At 38.7% G+C, this 20939-nt stretch overlaps 1 long non-coding RNA gene across 1 annotated transcript; it reads left to right on the top strand.

Moving 5' to 3' along the window:
• Positions 1 to 404: 404 nt before the first annotated feature.
• Positions 405 to 17813, top strand: LOC129634347 (uncharacterized). Its single transcript, XR_008705575.1, has 3 exons — positions 405 to 575; positions 15588 to 15647; positions 17511 to 17813. It is a non-coding gene; the product is annotated as an uncharacterized LOC129634347 (long non-coding RNA).
• Positions 17814 to 20939: the final 3126 nt, after the last annotated feature.

The raw sequence follows: 20939 nt of genomic DNA, 5'->3' as shown, positions 1-20939 counted from the left end.
AGACTCCGACACGACTGAGCGACTGAACTGAACTGACTGACCGTGCAAAGTAATCAGAACACATACAATGCTGTAAACTACTATAAACACACAGATCCACCCATATTCACCCTGTATGGCCTTCCTTCAAAAGGACAGTCTTAGAGACCTGTGCTCTTGGACTCTTTTTTTCAATAGAAATTGAGGAAGGGCTGTCCCAGAATTTCAGGCAAAGCTTTACTGGGGCTTATACTGCGGCAAAGGGAAGCTGAAGCAAGAGTCAGGAGCCAAAGTTCGCTCCCCAGGAGTGGGAGCTGGACCCTAAAACGTGGAGAGGATTGGGATCCAGGTGTGAGACGCGAGGCGTCTTGCAGAAGGCCCTGCCAGCTGGGGTGTGCAGGGATCATGCGCAGTCCGCCTGCCCCGCCCACCCACGCCTTTGCGCTCAGCACTTCGAAGATGGTGGGCATGCTCAGTCCTGCCACCCCAGGAGGGACATGGGACGTCAAAATTGCCCTTTTTGAGCATGCGTGAAAAGCTGCTGCTCTCTGGGCACAAGTTGTCTTCGAGGAAGTTTCCGCTCCTGGTTGTCTGTGGTGAGTCATTTTCCTGTTTGTTCACAGAGGCTTGTCCAGGGGCAGTTGTCTGGGAGTGACTCCAGATTCCAGCCTATGTCAAAGGAGTGTGCTGAACTTTATGCTCAGGTGTCTCCTCAATGTCTCTTTCTAGAAGTTCAGGCAGTTTTCCTACCTCAGAATTTCTGAAAAAGTAAACACTTGCTTTCCTCTCCTCTCTGGACTCTAAAACCGTATATGCATGTATACATATAATTCTGTATAAAGATAATTTCTTGGCTTCCTTTTATCTTGAATTTTTTCAATAGTGACACACTGGGGAATGGAATGGAAGAAAGATGCAATAAAAGAGAATGAAAGCATAACAAAAAAGCAAAAGCTTGTTTCTACATAAAGAAGACTAATTTTTTCACTGAGAACACAGGTTGTGAAATGGTAATGTCCAGGCCCAATCTGTCCTCCAGTATGTTTCTGTTCCTTTTTTTTTTTTTTTCTTTTGGTGAGCAGAAGGTTTTAAAAATATTTTGAGTTGGTTGCCAGCGTTTGAAAAGCAAAATGTTTCACATGAAAATCCAAGTTCCTGGCATCTTTTAAAATACTGGAAGATCCGGAAACAGAAATCTAAATCCCTTAAGGCATCCATGGGCTAGCCAGATCTCAGCAGCCGGAGCACCTCCTTAGATAAGGCCTGAGCCTTACTGCTCAGCTTACTGCTGAATTCACCCTGTCTGCTTCACTTGTTTCTGTTCCCTGTCTGACCTCTGTGAGCATTTGGGTTTGCATCCATTTTTTAGACCCACATGAACTGTTTTCCTCTGTTTTCCAGCCAGCAAGTCTCTCAGCCTTCAATTAAAATAAATTGCAGGCCTAGAAGCAGTCTGTTTTTGAGAAATGAAATCTTTAATAATTGCTTTCACAGTTAATATGTAATCACTGAGGAAATTATTGCCATGCTTAAAGCTGCTTTAGGACCCTGTTTAGGAAGAAATGTAGAAAGTCATTCTTGTTTGTCCTATGAACTGCTGAAACAGACCCTCTATTTAACGTATTGGGTGAAATGAGAAAAACAGTATATTTTTGTTGTTCTGAAAAGGATGACAAAACAAGTGAAAACAGATGTGTAAACAGCAGTAGAACGTAATGAAAAACAAGATCACTGAGATCACAGAGGCCAGTGTTATTTTATGGTGGCCTGGAACAGCAACTGGAAAACTTCCCTCCTACTCACTGTATTCATAGGCTTCAGTATTCATTGTCCCTTATGAATTCATTTCTTAAAGAGAGTATGAAAGGCTTTCTCCCTTCCCATGGACACTTTGAAGTAGCTTGCACAGAGTATGGGGTGTCATAGAGAGCAGTGAGCCTGGCTGAAATGTAAAACCAAAATCAAAATGTGCTTTTGAACATGATGTAGTTCTAAAGGAACTGCAAACCATAAAGTTGAAAACTCCTCTGTTTATGGAATACATCTTTCACATTGAAGAGAAGTTCTAGATCCCAGGAAAATCTTTGAAAGATATCAAATTTAAAGACCTTAAGCTATCCTTAGAAGCATTACAACATCAACCTTTTACAAAGTTTTGATCTAAAATCAGTTAAACCTCTTGAGATAGAAATTTCACTGAAACTGAAAAAAGCAAGCAAAATAAAATGCAAGTAGGCAGGTGCTAATTGAGTACAAGTGTAATTGAAGTTCACTGACCTTTACTCCTGAGAGTCCTAAGGATGCACAGCTGTGGGTATGCACATGGAATATATTGTTAGTGAGATTGCCTTGGAAGAACTATGAGTAAAACCCAGACAAGGGTGATGAGAATGGGTTTTAAAATATTCTCCTTCTTTGGCTTTATAAACATATATTTTTGCTTGTCTCATTCTTTTGTCATTTAACTTCTAGACTTAAAAAAGACCAGACTTCGTTGAATCAATGTAATAATAAAATGCTTTCACATAAACTGAACCTTTAAAAAAAAAAAGCAACAGGGGACAGACAACTCACTCAGCTGTTTTTACATTCATTTAAGAAAAAGACCTTCAAATTTTTTGATCAGATAATGTTAGGCTATAAGAAGAAGCACTAAACTCAGATGAATTTATGCCAGGAATTTCTGTATTATTTCACAGTGGATAGGGACTCCTGGCGTGCTGCAGTTCGTGGAGTTACAGAGTCAGACACGAGTGAGCAACTGAATAGTTAAGCACGGAGAGAAATGAAAAATGGAATTGGTGTCACATGGCTAGAAATGGAAAAATATCCAAATCCTCAAAAATGCAAAAATTAGAAACTCCAAAACATAAATTTAATATCAATTGGGTACCAAATAGCTTTCATAAAAGTATATGATGATCATTTAGGGGTAAACACATACAATATGAGTTTAAGACATAATAGTTGAATCTCAGACTTGGTAGTTTGAGTTAGAACAACTAGAGTTTCTTTTCAAAGAATAATTAGTAGATATTTCTGGAAAAAATGTAGAATAATTAATTTCTTCAAACAATTGGCTAAATCCCCCATGAATTCTTTGAAGAAACTGTAGTTCAATACTATCATATGATAAGAGTGTAATAATAATGTAAAGGGAATACAAGAGAATATAATTGGCACAAGGAAGGAAAGCAATGTTTAGTGACTTTAATGGCTATAAATTATAGCACAAAGTATAGCCAATAAAGAAAGTGAATGTGAAATGGTAAAGTAATAAAGAATGTGATAGTATAAGTAAAATTGAAGCTTGGTAACATTCTGTGACAGAAATAACTCAAGGAGGTACTAAATCCCCAAATTTCAAGCCTTTTAGAAGGAAAGGCAGAGATGCAGTATGCGTTTAGAAAAAAGGTACCAACCTGAAACTGAGTCCTTATGGGCAAATTATGAGTAAGAATAAGAAGATGAAAACAGAACTACTGATGGGGCTATGTGAATGTGTTTATACTACCCAGCCAGAGAGGGTCGGAGAAGGCAATGGCACCCCACTCCAGTACTCTTGCCTGGAAAATCCCATGGATGGAGGAGCCTGGTGGGCTGCAGTCCATGGGGTCGCTGGGAGTCGGACACGACTGAGCGACTTCCCTTTCACTTTTCACTTTCATGCATTGGAGAAGGAAATGGCAACCCACTCCAGTGTTCTTGCCTGGAGAATCCCAGGGACGGGGGACCTGGTGGGGTGCCGTCTATGGGGTTGCACAGAGTCGGACATGACTAAAGCGACTTAGCAGCAGCAGCAGCCAGAGAGGGAAAGAGTGGTGGGTACTGGTTGCAGGTACTGAAACTGCTGTAGAGGTGAGCGGCCCTCATTTTTCTGGAGAGCTGTGAAAACAATTTTAGTTGAAAAATAGAGCATTCCAAAAGTTATTTTTCACCTTTCAGAATAATAGAAATGACAAGGGGAGGTTGTTACCCCAAACTTCATTTTTACCAACATGAACAGTCAGTTTAATTGAAATGACAGGAAGATCCTGGTGGAAAATGTAGTTACTTCAAATTGCATGAGATCTACCCTGTGTCTAACCCTTCTAGGGATTTTTTTTTTTAATTATCATGGATGCAGTAGAAATCTCTTCTGCATGACCTCATTCTCTGTCAATATTAAATTCTTTTTAGAATTTAATATTTAAGTATCTAGGCACTTATAACAAAGTTTAACCCTTCAACCAAAACACATTCTTTTGCTTTTGACAAGCGTGCACCTATGTTAAGACTCAGAGGAAGAAAAAGGAAACATTCTTAACAGTTCTAAAGAAAATAATACTTTGTGGTTCATTTTGAAAGAAATAATGCAAGCTCAGTTACACTGGCTGCAGTAGTAGTAGCTGCTGTATAACTTACAAAACTCCAGAATGTCAACTGCTTGTAAATAGAAGCATGTTTCTCATTCAAAGTTTAGTAATTAGTGGTTGGTAGATTATTCAGGGAGTGGGAAGGGAGCTCTGCCTGGTACAGTCATTTTGGGCCCCAGGCAGACAGAGGCTCTGTTATCTGCATCGTGTGGTTTCTGAGATTGCTCTGAGTGTCAAGAAAGAGAGCGTTAAGGATCGTTATTGTCGTTGTTCAGTCACTAAGTCCTGTCTTACTATTTGCAACCCCATGGACTGCAGCATTCCGGGCTTCCCTGTCCTTCACTATAGCCCGCAATTTGCTCAAACTCGTGCTCACTGAATTGGTGATGCCATCCAACCATCTCATCCTATGTTGTCCCCTTCTCCTCCTGGCTTCCATCTTTCCCAGCATCAGGGTCTTTTCCAATGAGTTGACTGTTCGCATCAGATGGCCAAATATCAGAGCTTCAGCTTCAGCATCAGTCCTTTCAATGAATGTTCAGGGTTGATTTCCTTTAGGATTGACTGGTTGGATCTCCTTGCAGTCCAAAGGACTCTCAAGAGTCTTCTCCAGCACCACAATTTGAAAGCATCAATTCTTTGGCACTCAGCCTTCTTTATGGTCCAACTCTCACATCTGTACATGACTATTGGAAAAACTGAAGCTTTGACTAGACAGACTTTGCCGGCAAGGTGATGTCTTTACTTTTTAATACGCTGTCCAGATTTGTCATAGCTTTTCTTCCAAGGAGCAAGTGTCTTTTAATTTCATAGCTGCAGTCACCATCCGCAGTGATTTTGGAACCCAAGTAAATTAAATATGCCACTGTTTCCATTTTTTCCCCATCTATTTGCCATGAAGTAATCCTAGAAGTGATGTATATCCTTTATGCTCTAATTTCATTGACCACAGTTGAATGGCTTTATCCTGTTTGCCACATGAATGTCAGGGGAACTTGGACTTGGCAATTAGTTCTCAAGTACAGCTTTAAAACCATATGTATATATGACTGGGTTGCTTCACTACGCACCTGCTTTGCTACATGTTACAGCATTGTTAATCTGCTATACTCCAATATAAAATAAAATGTTTAAATAAAATGAGAAAAATCAAAACAACAAAAAATGTAAGTGGGAAAATGAGCTATTGATGGAAAACCAGTTAACTGTACCATACTTATATGGAGTTACCTTTATAGATCATTCAAAATCTGTTAGTGTAAAGATAATACTTGGCTTTGCTGGCACTTATCACTGTTTGTTGTCTGAACAGTGGAGATCCATTGAAAACTACTGAATGTTATTATTTTTTGATGGGAAAATTGGTTTGTAATGTCCTCAAGGTCACTGTTATCAAACAATATCAAGCATTTAAAATATTATCTTACTGAATTGTACAACGTTAGAAATGGAAGGAAATTTGGAGAATGATCCACTCAATGCCATTTTCTAACCAACATGACCACATTATGCAGTTAGGCTGTAAATTTATTGAGTGCAGAAATATATGATCAGTCTTTTTCATGTGCCTAAATGAGATCCACATAAAAAAAAGCTAGGCACTTAATGAGTCACATTAACTGTTTCAAGCTTCTAAACTATTAGACACATCCTCACTCTGACATTGTGAGGTGTGCAAAGGGACAATGATAATTTTGCAGCTTGTCCTGTGTGCCTGTGCTGTTTGATTTATGTGTTGTACCTGCCTCCTGTGATGCTGTCTGAATTCATAAATCTGAGTAAAAGAACAGGGACCCATAACTCAAAGAGGATGAGATGGGCTAAACCCTGAGGCTGAGAATGTACTGTGGAATTGGAGCTCTGTTTCCTCATGAATACCCATGGGTATCAAAGTTGCTAAAGGTTAGTATTCATCACAAAGGGTCCCAGTCAGGATACATAGCGGGGTTCCAAGAATACTTGTTTTTCTTTTTTTTTAATCTTCAGACTTTTGTGTAGTTCACATAACAATTTTTTTGTTTTTGCTTTTTAAGAAATAAGGTAAACTTGATACAATTTATGTTCTACTAAGGTATACGTCTGCATCCTGCGTACCTATTTGTCAGTACCTACTGTGTGCAAGATGTTTTCCTATACAGGTATTTTGGGTAGATAAAAAATTATGAGACGCATAGAATAAGCTCTCAAACTTATCATCCAGTAAAGAATATGATAGAGCTCATGAAAAACGGCAATATATGGGCTTTACATGAAAAGGATCATAGGATATAACACCTGATATTTTTAGAAATTCAGAAGAGAGGGAGTTCCCTAAGGATGAGATAGCAAAGGACTATGTAATGTAATCAAGATAAGTACTAAGTTCATGCTACAACCAAGCTGCTTTATATTCATAAAAGCTTTTGGAGTAGCCAAGTCTTATCACTTCTCCAAACTTTAGTCTGTCTTTGAAACCATGCAACTCAGACTGGGACTTGAACCCACTGCCATTTAACTGAGATCACATACCCGATCTCAGGACTTAATGAAGTTCGGGTTCTTCGTGTCTCATCACAGAAAGAATTCAATGAGAAACAGAGATAGGTAAGAAGTGGATTTTTTTTTTTTTTTTTTTTTTAAAGAGAGAATGCACTCCACAGATGGAGTGTGAGCCATCTCAGAAGGAAAGAGGCCTTGGGTGAAACACACTCCACAGACAAGAATGTGGGCCATCTCAGATGAAAGGCACCAAAATATGGTGCAGTTAGTTTTTCCGGCTTGGGCAATCTCATAGGCTAATGAGTGTGAGGATTATTCCAGCTATTTTGGGGGAAAGAATGAGGATTTCCAGGAATGGGGCCACCATCCACTTTTTGGCCTTTTATGATTAACTCTGAACGGTCATGGTGCTGGTGGCTATGTCATTTAGCTAATGTATTACAATAAGCATATAATGGGCTTCCCAGGTGGTGTTAGTGGCTAAGAACTTGCCTGCCAATGCAGGGGAGGTCAGAGATGTGGGTTCAATCCCTGGGTTGGGAAGATCCCTTGGGGAGGGTATGGCAACCCACTCCGTGTTCTTGCCTGGGGAATTCCATGGACAGAGGAGCCTGGCGGGCTACAGTCCATGGACTCAGAAAGAGTCGGACATAACTGAAGAGACTTAGAACACATGCACGAGCATGTAATAAGGCTCAAGGTGTGGAAGATGCCCCTGGAGTAGGAAATGGCAACCCACTCCAATATTCTTCGCTAGAAAAGTCCTTGAACAGAGGAACTCAGCAGGATACAGTCCATGGGGCCATAGTCAGAGATGACTGAGGCGCCAAGGTCTACTAAAGCCAAATAGTCTACCATCTTGGAGCTAGTTAGTTCTAACCAGTTTTTGTCGTGTCTTATGTCTATGTTGAACTTCCCTGGTGGCTCAGACGGTAAAGCGTCTGCCTGCAATGCGGGAGACATGGGTTCAATCCCTGGGTCAGGAAGATCCCCTGGAGAAGGAAATGGCAACCCACTCCAGTACTCTTGCCTGGAAAATCCCATGGATGGAGAAGCCTGGTAGGCTGCAGTCCATGGGGTCTCAAAGAGTCGGACACGACTGAGTGACTTCACTTTCACTTTTCACTTTCATGCCTTGGAGAAGGAAATGGCAACCCACTCCAGTGTTCTTGCCTGGAGAATCCCAGGGACAGGGAAGCCTGGTGGTCTGCCATCTATGGGGTTGCACAGAGTCGGACATGACTGAAGTGACTTAGCAGCAGCAGCATGGCTATGTTGAACTTCCCTGGTGACTCAGTGGCAGAGAATACACCTGCCAGTGCAGGAGACCCAAGTTCAGTTCCTGAGTCAGGAAGATCCCCTGGAGAAGGAAATGGCAACCCACTCTAGTATTCTTGCCTGGAGAATCCCATGGACAGAGGAGCCTGCCAGGCTACTGTCCATGGGGTTACGAAGAGTTGGATGTGACTTAGTGACTAAACAACAGCAAACAACTGTTTGTCACTAAACAAAGGAAAGGCTAAGCTATCCTTTTAAAGGTTGTACCCTGCCCACTTCGCTCCTGTTTCATTCCCCTTCCCTCCTGTTTTACCTTTACTTTGCCCTTATTATAATTAGGTCTGTATCTCAGTGTTTAGTAAAACTTACACCAAACTTATGAGATTTATGTCCGAAATTTAAGGTTTTTTAATTATTGAAATACAGACATTTAGTTTTCTTCTGTCACAGGCAGTAACCTCATCTCTGCCCAATCACAAATGGATGCTCTGGCTTTTAGGATATGAATGTTAGGCATACCCTTAATTGGTTCATTCAACAAGTAATTTGAACATGAAATATTCATTAAGCTATTATTCTGTGTCAAGCACTATTCTGGTGGAAGGAGCACAGCATTGAGAAGGATGGAGAGAGGTCAGGATGCCCAAGTAGCCTAAGGACTGTGTTGCGAAGGACAGAGACCCAGCCGTTACCATCTTGAGACTTACAGTCTGTGAAGTAGACAGTTATTTCCATCATCAGTGACATGTAATACTTGGAGGAAGAAAGCACATTATTCCTTCAAAACTACTTAGCAGAGATTCTACTTAGTCTCTTGGAGATCAGGAGAGACTTTCTGCAGGAAACTATGTTAAAATGAAAACATAAACAGTATAGAGAAAGTGAGTAACTGAAGACTAATGGGACTTGTGTCCTAGGCTGAGAAAACAAGAAGAAAAGGCATGTGTGGTTTTGCCAGTTTTAGGAAGCTCTGTGAAGTAGCTTTCTCCTGCCTAAAAGTAAAGAGATGACATAATCCAGCAGTTCTCAGGAGTCTGCAAGGACAAAATTATTTTCATAATAATACCAAGATCTTTTTTTTTTTATTCTCATTTTCTCATGAGAGTTCCAGAAGCTATATAACATGTGATATTACAACAGATGGAATCTTGAAGCAACTCTGAGAATCCAGCTGTCTTCTATTAGGCCAGACATTAAAGAGATTTCCAAGAATGTAAAGCAATTCACCTTCTCCCTAATTGATTTTGGAAAATAGAGTTTGTAAAAATATCTGTGTAAGCATATAATGCATTTATTTTTCTTTCTAAGTAAATTAATACATATTTTTTTAAATGTCTCAGTTTTAATAATATAAATGTTGAGAGATATAACCCACATAAACAGAAACTATTTTGGGTAGGTCCTAATTAATTTTTAATACGGTTAAGTAGTTGAGACCAAAAAGCTTGAGAACCACTAATTTAATCTCTTGTTTCAAATGGTGACACTTTGAGAGTGAAAGAAGATACTATTAATAATTACACCAGAGAACAAAATGACATTACATCTCAACTTAAGCTAGGACAATGTTAGTTTGTACAAGTTTTCCTAGTATATATTATTAATAGCTTATAGTTTCACTGTCAAAAATATCCTGATTTAGAGGACCAGCTGTATGGTCATCCTGTATATGAGACTAATTAATGATGGCCTTGTCTTGCACCCATCTAAACTTGCTATCAAAGAGAACTCCAGAACATGAACTTCAATGGCAAACTATATGTGAGGGACCTTGTGGGGCAAATATGCCTATTACAGACAGACTGGTGGAAAGAAGCAAGGGCAAATTATACATTAATTTTATGTTTTTTATTTTGTCTCAGAGTATGGTATTATGGGTTTAGACATCTTGAGTCTGAGAAGAGCACTGTTAATCTGTGTTTTAGAGGAACAGCTTTTTGAGTATCCTGCATCAACTCTAGTAGTTATCAGGATATCTGAAGAATAAAATCTTTCCTGTTAAATAACTTCAGCCTTTGAGAGAATGTTGAGAGAAATGAAGAATTCCTGTGCTGTATTTTATAGAAGGTTACTCCCAAATATGGATGCTTTTTATGAAAACTGGAGGAATTTTTATACTTATATTGAAATAAGGTCATTGTCTGAAGACTTCTTCAGGCATTAAATATATATATATATGTGTGTGTGTGTGTGTGTGTGTGTGTGTGTGTGTATATATATATATATATATATATATATATATATATAAAACAAACCAAAAAACTACTTAAAGCACCAGAAGGAAAAGGTATGGTGTGTGGTGCTGAATATTTTCCCTCTTTCCCAGAGGTTGAGATAACTTAACATTTATAGAACAACAATGCACAAATCTATAATAAAATACATCACTGAATTGCAACTCAAGATTTTGAGATCAGATACATCCTTTTGGAATATCTCCGAACAAATAACATGAATCCATTATGGATTCTTTTCAAGTGTGTTTTAAGAAGCAATAAAAACATTACAAGCACAATGGGGGGAAAAAAAGAGGAAAAAGTAAAATGAAAATAAAAACAGCCAGGGAGAGGGAGAAATAAAAGTGCAAGAGCAAGAGAGACAGTGATTCTCTTACATGAGCATACACCTTGTTTCTTGGGTACATCAAGGGCTTCTAGCCAAGGGCCGTGATGTTATTCTAGACAATTTTACTGACATAAAATAAGGAGTCTAAATTATGATGAAATCAGAACCAGAAGCCAACCACAAGGGAAGCCATTAACAATTTAACAGGAGGGAGTGTGAATTCTACTTGTCAAAGAGAATATTAGAAGACTGTTTGATATAAAATGCAGCTATCACAGCACTGAGGGTTGGCTACCTCAGCTGGGTTTCCCTTGAACTCCTTGGCTTACAAAGTTAAACACAGACCTGGGTGTTTCACAAGGACAGCTTATCTTATGCCGAAGCAAAAATAACATCAACTGAATAGGAGGAAGGTTTGATTGGGTACCTGTCTATCAAATAGTTGTCTAGCAAAGGCAAAGACTGCAGGGAACATTAAGAGGTGAAAGTGGACATGAGGAAAAGTTCAGAGTTCTTTTTGAAATATTTTATTTTTATTGAAGTATAATTGATATACAATGTTATATTAGAAGATTTAGAATTAGAATCTAGGACACAGTGAATCAAATTCTAGCTGGATTGTTTCCTGTCTGTGTGATCTTGATACTTTTTTATCCTCTAGAGTCATATCATGCTTCATCTTAAAATGAGAATAATATCTACCTCATAAGAATGATGTCAGAATTAATGAACAATAACAAAGAAGGTGCCTACCTCAGTGCCTGGAGAGAGTGAGAACTCTTTAAAAGTTAGCTGTCTCTCCTTACTTATCACCCAGTCTTAATATTATAGTCTTTCTCTTTCTCCTTTTCTTTCTTCTCCTCTACATCTTTTTTTCCTCTTTTTTTTTCTTCTGTTCTTTTAATAAAATTTTATTTTGAAGTAATTATAGATTTACAGAAAAGATGCAAAGATAGTAGGAAGAGTCAGTATATACCCGTCACATAGTTTCCCATTTTTTTCTTTTTTAAATTCATTTTTCTTCAGTTTTATTTGAATACATGTTTTCATCTATCTTAAAAATAGATTGCACTCTAGTATAATGTTGCATCACTCTCTTCACTTGTACTTTCTTCATCCCTTCATGACACAAGCTGTGTATGATTATAATATATAATTATTTATACTCAGATAGATAATCTGAGTATGATTATTGACTTTCTTTTTGGATGCAGAAAACTTTGGAATAATATAGCCTCTAACTTAGGGGGAAGCCAGTCAGGTGAAGGCAAAAGAAAACGGTCAATAAGAGCCCCATGTCAATGTCAGTCTGATGGTGCACTTATTATATGTATTTGCATATATATTTACAGATGTATATTGTATATATTTTTATATGTTCCTTAACACCTAACAATAAGTCTGGTAGTTCTAATAATTGGGAAATCATTTCAGCAATGTGATAATTAGGATATAGGATTTACAGATCCCAGGATAGAAGGTTTAGTTGAAGGGTATGTCCACAGGGGCTTTATGAAGTGTCCTGGTGTACCCCCATGGTCCTAGGTAATAAAAAGAGGAACTGAGCTGCTTTAGTTTCATCTCCATCTCATGTCCATCTTGGGTCTTTTTTCTCTTTGCTTGCAAAATTATCTCCATAATCCCTCTATAGTTCTCATGGAGGTTTTCCCCCTAACAGTGTTTTCCCCTGAGAACGTTCAGTGCTCTGAAATAGGCACAATAGCCTTATTAGTTTTTACCAATAATAAATACTCTTCCCTTGATACTCTATTTAAGCTACATGCCAGGGGAAGACAATGAGTTCAAATGCAGGAATTTACCTAGACCATTATAGATAACTAACTTAATGCCTTTTTCCTGCCTGAGTCAGTTACATTTTAAGAGAGAAAGCCTTACTGTTAAAAAAAAAAATATTACTATCATACCCAAGAATGGTCTCTAACTTGGAAGTTTAGGCACTCTGGCAGAGAGAAGGAAAAGAGATCTGAAAGCATAAACTTCCTTGGTACTTCTACAATTGAGGGCTGCTGGAGACACTGAAAAGACATCCAGCTTTTCGTGAGAGTTTGAAATCACTTTAGTTCACTACATTCAAGACAGCAGAGATAATAATATTTGTGAATAAAGAAAAACATGTTTTTAGAGGGTAGGGGAGGACTAGGAGATGACAGTAAGGAGGATTGGATGCCAGTCTCAGGGACTTTCAGGTCATTTGGAGAGGGTGATGTTATTACTCTGTATTTATCTCAACATGAAAATTAAAACTGTCTGGGTTGGTGTCATGAATTCAGTGTCATTTAAGCTTCCAAGATCCGAACCAGGGGAACTCAAAAACTGCCTAAAGCAGTTTTGAAGAGAATCTTGTTTAGTCTACTTGAAGTTCTTCCTCTGGCTGTAGACCTTGGTGTAACATTTTTGGAAAGAAGAAATAATGAAGTGTAATGCTAAAGGCTGAAAATGAAGAATGATTTGAAGGTGAGAAAGGATTGGGAAAGAGATAAAATGTAGTGACAGAAGTTTATTTCATTCCCATCATGAGATTCGGCAATGGTTATATTGCCTCTTACCTTCAGTTACCAAGGCCACAAAGCATTATTTTCAGAGGCTCATTGCACTGTATGTGCATCAAGATTTGATGGGAAGATAAAGGGGTTGCGAGGGAAAAATTGCCTGGCTGTTCCTCTTAATACATTTTCTTTTTCTTCTGGAGAGGTTACCTTGAAGAAGGAAATGCTCATAAAATAATAATAATAATAATGTTAATCATCATCAAATCTTTGTTAGAAAATTGTGCTTATCATATCGCCCCATCTTTTACCTTCCTGTTCTCCATCTTCATTGTCATAAAGAGCATGTACGAAATATTGATAATTCTCTGAAAGTACTGCTGACTTGCCTACTAGTGAAATTTTTATTAAAATTTTAATAGACACACACAGAGAAGTAAGCTTACTGACAGAACAAATTCACCAGATGAACTATACTGTTCAGAGACAATGCAATTTAAAGTATATAATGAAATTGCAAACAATGGAGTAAAATAAATGAGAAAAAATTATATTCTGAGATATTAATGAAGGAGGCTCACAAATCAAGCTTAGGTTTTCTCAGAGAAAGATGAATGCACTTGTATGTGGACAGTATAATTTTCCATTTCTTCCTCTGATAGTGCTCTAACTGGCTTTTCAAATGCACTGACTTTACTGGAGAGGGATTCAGATTGAGAATTCCTTCTTCTCTAACCACTAATAAGCAATGCTAGAAAGACTATGACATTTTTAAGATTTTGTGCATAGGCCATGAGATTAGCTGAGAGTCCATTATTCTAATGTGGTTGTGTACATCCAGTTCGGTGTTAGTTCAGTAGGAATTGTACTTTGCTGGGAGGTATGCATTTGCTCCTATTACACTTCCCGTGCAGCACATTTTCAGGCTTTCATTGGCTCTCACATTTGGCACTGCTGGCAAAATGCCTTATTAAGCAAAGGGAAGAGGAAAAAGCACGCAGAGAAGTCGTGCGACCCTGGTCTAGCCTCAACTTCCAGTCCAGAGGTACAATTACAGCTAAATTATGCTACCTGGATTCTTCATTTCCTGATAATCTGAGTTAATGCTCCACAAGGAAAAGAAGAAGAGACTGAAGGGCTTGAGGTACAACCTCCCCATTGACTGCAGACCGACAGGCTGTTTATCACTTAGACCCTCATCTCAGAGCTGAGACGTGCAAGTGTCTCTGTGTGTGAGGCAAATGTCATTTTAAATGCCGTATTTGGCTTATACTTCTTTAAATGTGATCAGGTTACTATTAAAAATAGTATTTCTCTTTCTGTTTGTGTCCATCTCCTCCTGATGCCTCCACTGAAAAGATGTTGTATGTATTTTGATTTAAAAAGTTAAATCAAATTGACCCTGCCATGGGAAAATGGACACTGAATCTTGAAGGGTTAAAGGAACTTCAGAAATGGCGAGATTTTTTCTCCCTAGAAACTGCTTGCTTGAATGATTCCTAAGCTGTTAGGGTTACCATGGTAATTATTATTCTTAAGTGGAGAGGTTTATTTGTGAAGCAAAAAGACCAACAAACTTGTTGCCTGTATCTCTAAATCACTACTCACAGCCATCTTTAAGGAGGAGTGAACTTTTGAAAGAATTGAATAATGCAGATCAATTTTTATCAGAATATGTGACAGCCTTGCAAAAGAGAAAGATGGAATGTGAATATATTAGGGATATTTACTGAAGCCTTATTGGATGGGCTTTACCATTTATGCCTTTTGCAAGTAGGCTGACAATATAAAGAACCTCAGAAGCAACTGTATTTAAGGGGAATCAATTTGTTAGAGAATCCGATATATTGTTTCCTATATGGCTGATCATAATGGTCTTGAGGTTAATTCATTTTAATGTCAAAATGACTCTAAGAGCTTAAATTAACTATTTTTAAATTTTTTAAAATCCTGAACTCATGGCCTCACGAACCTATTTCTCCTGATTTTAGTGGAAAGAGGCCTGACTAGACATAGCAACAGAGTTCATAGATGACTCGCACTGTAGAGCACTTCTGCAAGGTTTAAGAGTGGTGTTATGAAGTGGGAAGGCTAGATACCCTTCTTCACAAGTGTATGGGCTCTACTACATATAAGAGCAATTGTTGCTGTTATTTAGTCGAGTCTTTAGAGACCCCAGGGACTGTAGCCCACCAGGGTCCTCTGTCCTTGGGATTTCCCAGGCAAGGGTACTGGGGTACGTTGGCGTTTCCTTCTCCAGGGGCTCTTCCTGACCCAGGGATCGAACCCGTGTCTTCCTCATGGCAGGTGGGTTCTTTACCCCTAAGCCACCAGGGAAGCTCATATATGAACAATACGATCTCCCAAATTTGGAATAAATTGCATAACTCTAAAGTTAACTCTGTTCTCTCTCTGTTGTACTCAGCTTGTCCATTTAAAAATAAGGCATAAAGATTGGAAAGCCATCTGGAAGTTCCTGAAAAAGGTATCTCCCTGTACTCTGTACATGCCTTTCCTCTTGCCCTTGTGAGTGTGAAACTGTGGTGGTCTCAGGTGGTCTCTCCTGGTGGATGCTGGGCCTCAGAGCATAAGGAAGAGTACACAGGAGATGGAGCAGGAACCCGGAGTCAGGATGCCTGTGTTCTAGCCCATTCTCATGTGTCCTCCATAAACTTGGCCAAGTTTCTGGATCTCTGTTTACTATCAATAAAATAGGTGTGATGAGAAGGCCACCTTCACAGAGGTGGTGTTAGAATTAGATGGATTAATACCTGTAAAGCTCAGACTTACTCAGAACAGCTCTTGGCACAGTCAAAATTTTATGGGAGTGCCAGGAGCTTCTTAAGGGATATTGCCTTTTTATTATTGTATTCTTGGTGCTTATCCTCAGATTAGTTGCTTAATAGAAGTTTCTTGAAGTAAGGACTGAATGAGCCTTTGATTCAATTAAAGGACTCTTTATTTTCTGCTGTGATTGGGCACCCTGCTTCTGGGTGAGAACTTCCGGTGACAGGACGCATGGCATAACAGTCCATTATATTTCTGGAAAGCTCTGCTCAGGAACTCTCTTGTCTTCCTGGCACTTCTCTACTGTGGGCAAAGAAAGCTCAAGCAGGCTTCTTCTGAGGAGAATATGTCTTCTTCAAGCCTGCATGTCCTGACTATAAAAAGCCTGTGGTGTTGGGCAGGGCAAGGAGTGTTGGTTTCTCTCTTCCACACATCAGTGGGCAAGCTGCATATGCCTGACTGAATTCAACAATGAGAAATGAGTTATAAGTTGGTTTTTTTTTTTTTTTTTTGAAGAGAGAGATGCTGATTTCACTTGGCAATTTGATCTCTAAACAAATCATCTTGCCTATTTTGTGGGGTTATTGTTCACTATCCCATTTGACAAGAGGTATTCGGAGAAAAGAAGACTTCCTTGACATTTTTAAGCTACTGGGATGCGTTTTAATTTGTTTCTAGAGTATTTAATCTGTGAGACCTACCAGGCTGAATAATTTATGTAACAAAACAATGACAACAAGGTCAAAGCAGAAATATGACTTTACAGTGGGGAATATTCATGACATGATGCTATTTGAGATATACTTCTTGAATATTAAAGAGTTTTTTCCTAATGTTATGTTCCAATTAAACAAGTGGGAAGGTATAAGAAAGAAAATTGGATTCATTTTGAATTAAGCAAATTCTAGCATAGCAATGATCATATTTGTAATTGAAAAATGTCAACCAGTGTCTGTCCACGTAAAGTTTAGAGATGGTAGCTGGGAGTGTTTTCTCTTGTGACCTGGTTGTGATATAAACCATAGAGTATGAGGTATTCTGCATCAATAGATCAGATACTCATAATCTGATTTATTCAGTGATACATAATCTCAATTATTTATTTTTGGTTACATTTCAACTTAAAAGGAGAAAGCCAAAGCAACAGAGTTTGCTGCTCAAGGTAATTATAAGATGGCTTATAGAGGGAGTTCTGACAAGATCTGACTCTCTTCTTCCTTTTCTAGCTGATAGGATTTATGCTCTGAAAGGGATAATGGCTTATGTACAGTGGACAAAAATTAGATCATTTCATGCATAGCATGGGATAGCATTAGGGACTTAAAAACCTGAATGTTTGCTGACCTCTGTCATCAATTAACACTGTGGTCTGGGGCTAACCACATTAATATTGATACTTAACATTTATTAAGGACTCTTTGTATTAGCTAATTAATTCTTGCACCTCTAATCAACAAGCCAAGAATCTTAGTGCCTTAATGTAATTCAGGCTTGTTTCTTGCTCATATCAAATCAGAAGGGATCCATTCTCATTCCGGTTAATGCCTCTGCTATCTTCTAGGGCCTCAGAATCCTCCATCGCATCACTTGCTGACAGAATGATGAGGGAAGCAGAAGAGACGAAGAATGTTACAGAAGTCAGAGGGGGTCAGGCCTGGAACTGATGTTTATCAGTCTGCCCATTTCCACACATACAGAGCTCAGTCACATAGCCATACCGTTTGCAACCAAAGCTAGGAATTATGGAAAACCATGGGCCAAGGAAGAGAGGGCATGGATGGTGCTGAGTAACCTCAACTAAGCTCTGTAACACTGTGATTAGCTAAGTATCACTCTTAGTTCTCACAATAAAGAAGCCTGAGTTTAGAATGGTAGAGCTGGACTCATTCTATTGACTTAGTCTGTGCTTTAAGCCCCTTTGCTTCATTGCCTCCTTGGCTTTTGGAAATCTCTAATAATTTTCTTCAATTTCATTACTAAAATGACAGTGTTTGTAATCCCTTTTATATCTCATGAGATTTTGTGAGCATGTCAGGACTTGCCTGCTTTCTGTTAGGGCATCTTTTTATGGCTAATTCCTCTACTTGTATAGTATCTGCCATCTCCTCTTACCCTGTCCAGCAATTCTCTCCACCTTTTTTTTTTTTTTTGGTGGTGATATTCTCATCAATGTACAATATGTTGCCATTTCTCTAGTCATGAAGATAAAAACACTTGACTCCACATACCTAATTGACTATTTCCTCATTTTGCTACTTTTTACAGCAAAATATTTTGAATGTATATTTGCCTTTTCCAGTTATCCTCCACTTCTTCCTGAATTCCATCTAATCAGTCACCTCCATCACTGCAGCAAAACTGATCTTGGTAAATTCACCTATGACTTCTTAATAGCCAAATCCCATCAATTCATGGTCTTCATCTTATTAGACCTATCAGTATGATTTGACATCATACTATCTCTCTCCTCCTTGAAAGTCTTTCTTTACTTGGTTTCCACAACAGCAGCACTTACCTGGCTTGCTTTCCACTTTGCTGGATAGGATTTGTGTGTGTGTGTGTGTGTGTGTGTGTGTGTTTTCTTGTTTTTTTCTTCTTCTCTCTAGCCTCTAAGTAGAGAATTACTTCAGGGCTTAATCCTTAGATTAACTTAATTTTCTCCTTTTACATTCACTGCTTTGATGAGCTCACCCAATCAGGTAGCTTCAAATATGTACCATCTAGAAGCTGAAGGTCCAGATTGGACCTGAATACATGATCAGTACCTCAAGGTAAAAATGTCCCAAATTAAAGTTCTTACTTCTCCACCCTAACTATCCTGATTCAAGCCTCCACCATCTCTCATTTGGATTATCACAGTATCTTCCTAAACAATCTCTTTGCCTCTTTCTTGTTTAATTCTTACAGTCTAAAATGATCATCTTAGAAATCAGATTATATCACTCCTGTAGTCCATTCATCTAAAGTGCTTCCTTCTTCAGTTCACTTCAGTTGCTCAGTTGTGTCCGACTCTTTGTGACCCCATGGACTGCAACATGCCAGGCTTCCCTGTCCATCACCAACTCCCATAGCTTACTAAACTCATGTCCATTGAGTTGGTGATGCCATCCAACCATCTCATCCTCTGTCATCCCCTTCTCCTCCTGCCTTCAATCTTTCCCAGCAACAGGGTCTTTTCCAATAAGTCAGTTCTTAGCATTAGGTGGCCAAAGTGTTGGAGTTTCAGCTTCAGCATCAGTCCTTCCAATGAATATTCAGGACTGATTTCCTTTAGGATAAACTGGTTGGATCTCCTTGTAGTCTAAGGGACTCTCAAGAGTCTTCTCCAACACCACATTTCAAAAGTATTGATTCTTGGGGACTCAGCTTTCTTTATAGTCCAACTCTCACATCCATACATGACTACTGGAAAAACCATAGCTTTGACTAGACAGATGTTTGTCGGCGAAGTAATGTACCTGCTTTTTAATATGCTGTCTAGGTTGGTCATAACTTTTCTTCCAAGGAGCAAGTGTCTTTTAATTTCATGGCTGTAAGCACCACCTACAGTAATTTTGGAACCCCCCCAAAATAAAATCTCTCACTGTTTCCATGGTTTCCCCATCTATTTGCCATGAATTGATGGGACTGGATGCCATGATCTTAGTTTTCTGAATGTTGAGTTTTAAGCCAACTTTTTCATTCTCTTCTTTCACTTTCATCAAGAGGCTTTTTAGTTTTTCTTCACTTTCTGCCATAAGGGTGGTATCATCTGCATATCTGATATTGATATTTCTCCCAGCAATCTTGATTCCAGCTTGTGCTTCATCCAACCTGGCATTTCTCATGATGTACTCTTACTTAGTATTGAAACCAGTGTCCTTGTAATGGCCCCAAAGTTAAAAAGAGCTGATTCCTCTATTGTTGCTATGACCTTATCTCTTATTTTTCACCCCCTCCCTTCAGGCCACTCTGGTTGCCCTGGTCTCCTTGCTCTTTCTGGACCTTTTCAGTCATTTTCCCACCTTGGGCCTTTGTACTTACTCTTCTCTGCCTTTGGAATATTCCTCCCATACTTATTTTCATGTCTCAGTTCCTCAGCTTGCTTAGTTCTTTGCTCAAACATACTTTTTCACTGAGGCTTATTAGGAGTATCCCTTGTGCTGGCTTAAATGAATGTCTGTTTATTTCAGCATTTACCCTATTTAAATTTTAGCTTTCTGTCACGGCTACACTAATGCATCTCTTTTGAATAACTCAGATTCTTTAGGCAAAATGCTGTATTTCAAATTCTGAGTCCCTTCTCTGCAAAAACAACATCTGAATTCCTGGGGAAGAAGATTATATGGGCTTGTAGAAGTAGCAGAAGTTGACTGTCTAACTGGTGCTATTCATGAGATGTATTTCTAGCTATGCCCGCATTTTTCTGTGGAGTTGTAACTTTAGTACATGGGATATTGTTATGAAGGGTAGCAGAGTATGCCATCTCAAAATATACAGACCTCTTCGGCATAGGAGTTATTTTGAGCCAATTATTTAGAGAAACAGTAGATACCAAAGAATCCCTGAGAACAGAAGTTACCCTTTTGTACAGGATATTCACATTCGTAAAGGAAATCTCCATCTGTATGGGCATCTCCTTTGTTGTATGGAGAAGAGAAGGGTGACTCTAAATCATAAGAGAATCTTATCAATGGAGAAGGTGCAGACTTAAATCTGTATAACAAACCTTATTCTTGTTTGCCATACTTTCCCTGGTCATTTCCCCATAACTGACCTTGACACATCTTTTCTTTTATCTGTCTTCCACTGAAAATAAAAGTATGTAAGCTGGTGGTTTGAGCCAGCTCAGGGAGTGACTCATCTTCCCCAGGGAATTTCCATGTATATATGAGGTATGCATGTTCATAAACTTCTATTTTCTTAGCCCTATATTTAGCCCTATATTATTATAGCCCTATATTATTATTATTAGCCCTATATTATTATATGGCTTTCAGACAAGAACTCA

The sequence above is a fragment of the Bubalus kerabau genome, chromosome 19 (genome assembly GCF_029407905.1).
Source record: "Bubalus kerabau isolate K-KA32 ecotype Philippines breed swamp buffalo chromosome 19, PCC_UOA_SB_1v2, whole genome shotgun sequence".
NCBI lineage: Eukaryota > Metazoa > Chordata > Mammalia > Artiodactyla > Bovidae > Bubalus > Bubalus kerabau.
Note: the sequence above shows the minus strand (reverse complement) of the source record. Positions and strands in the feature narration are given on the sequence as shown.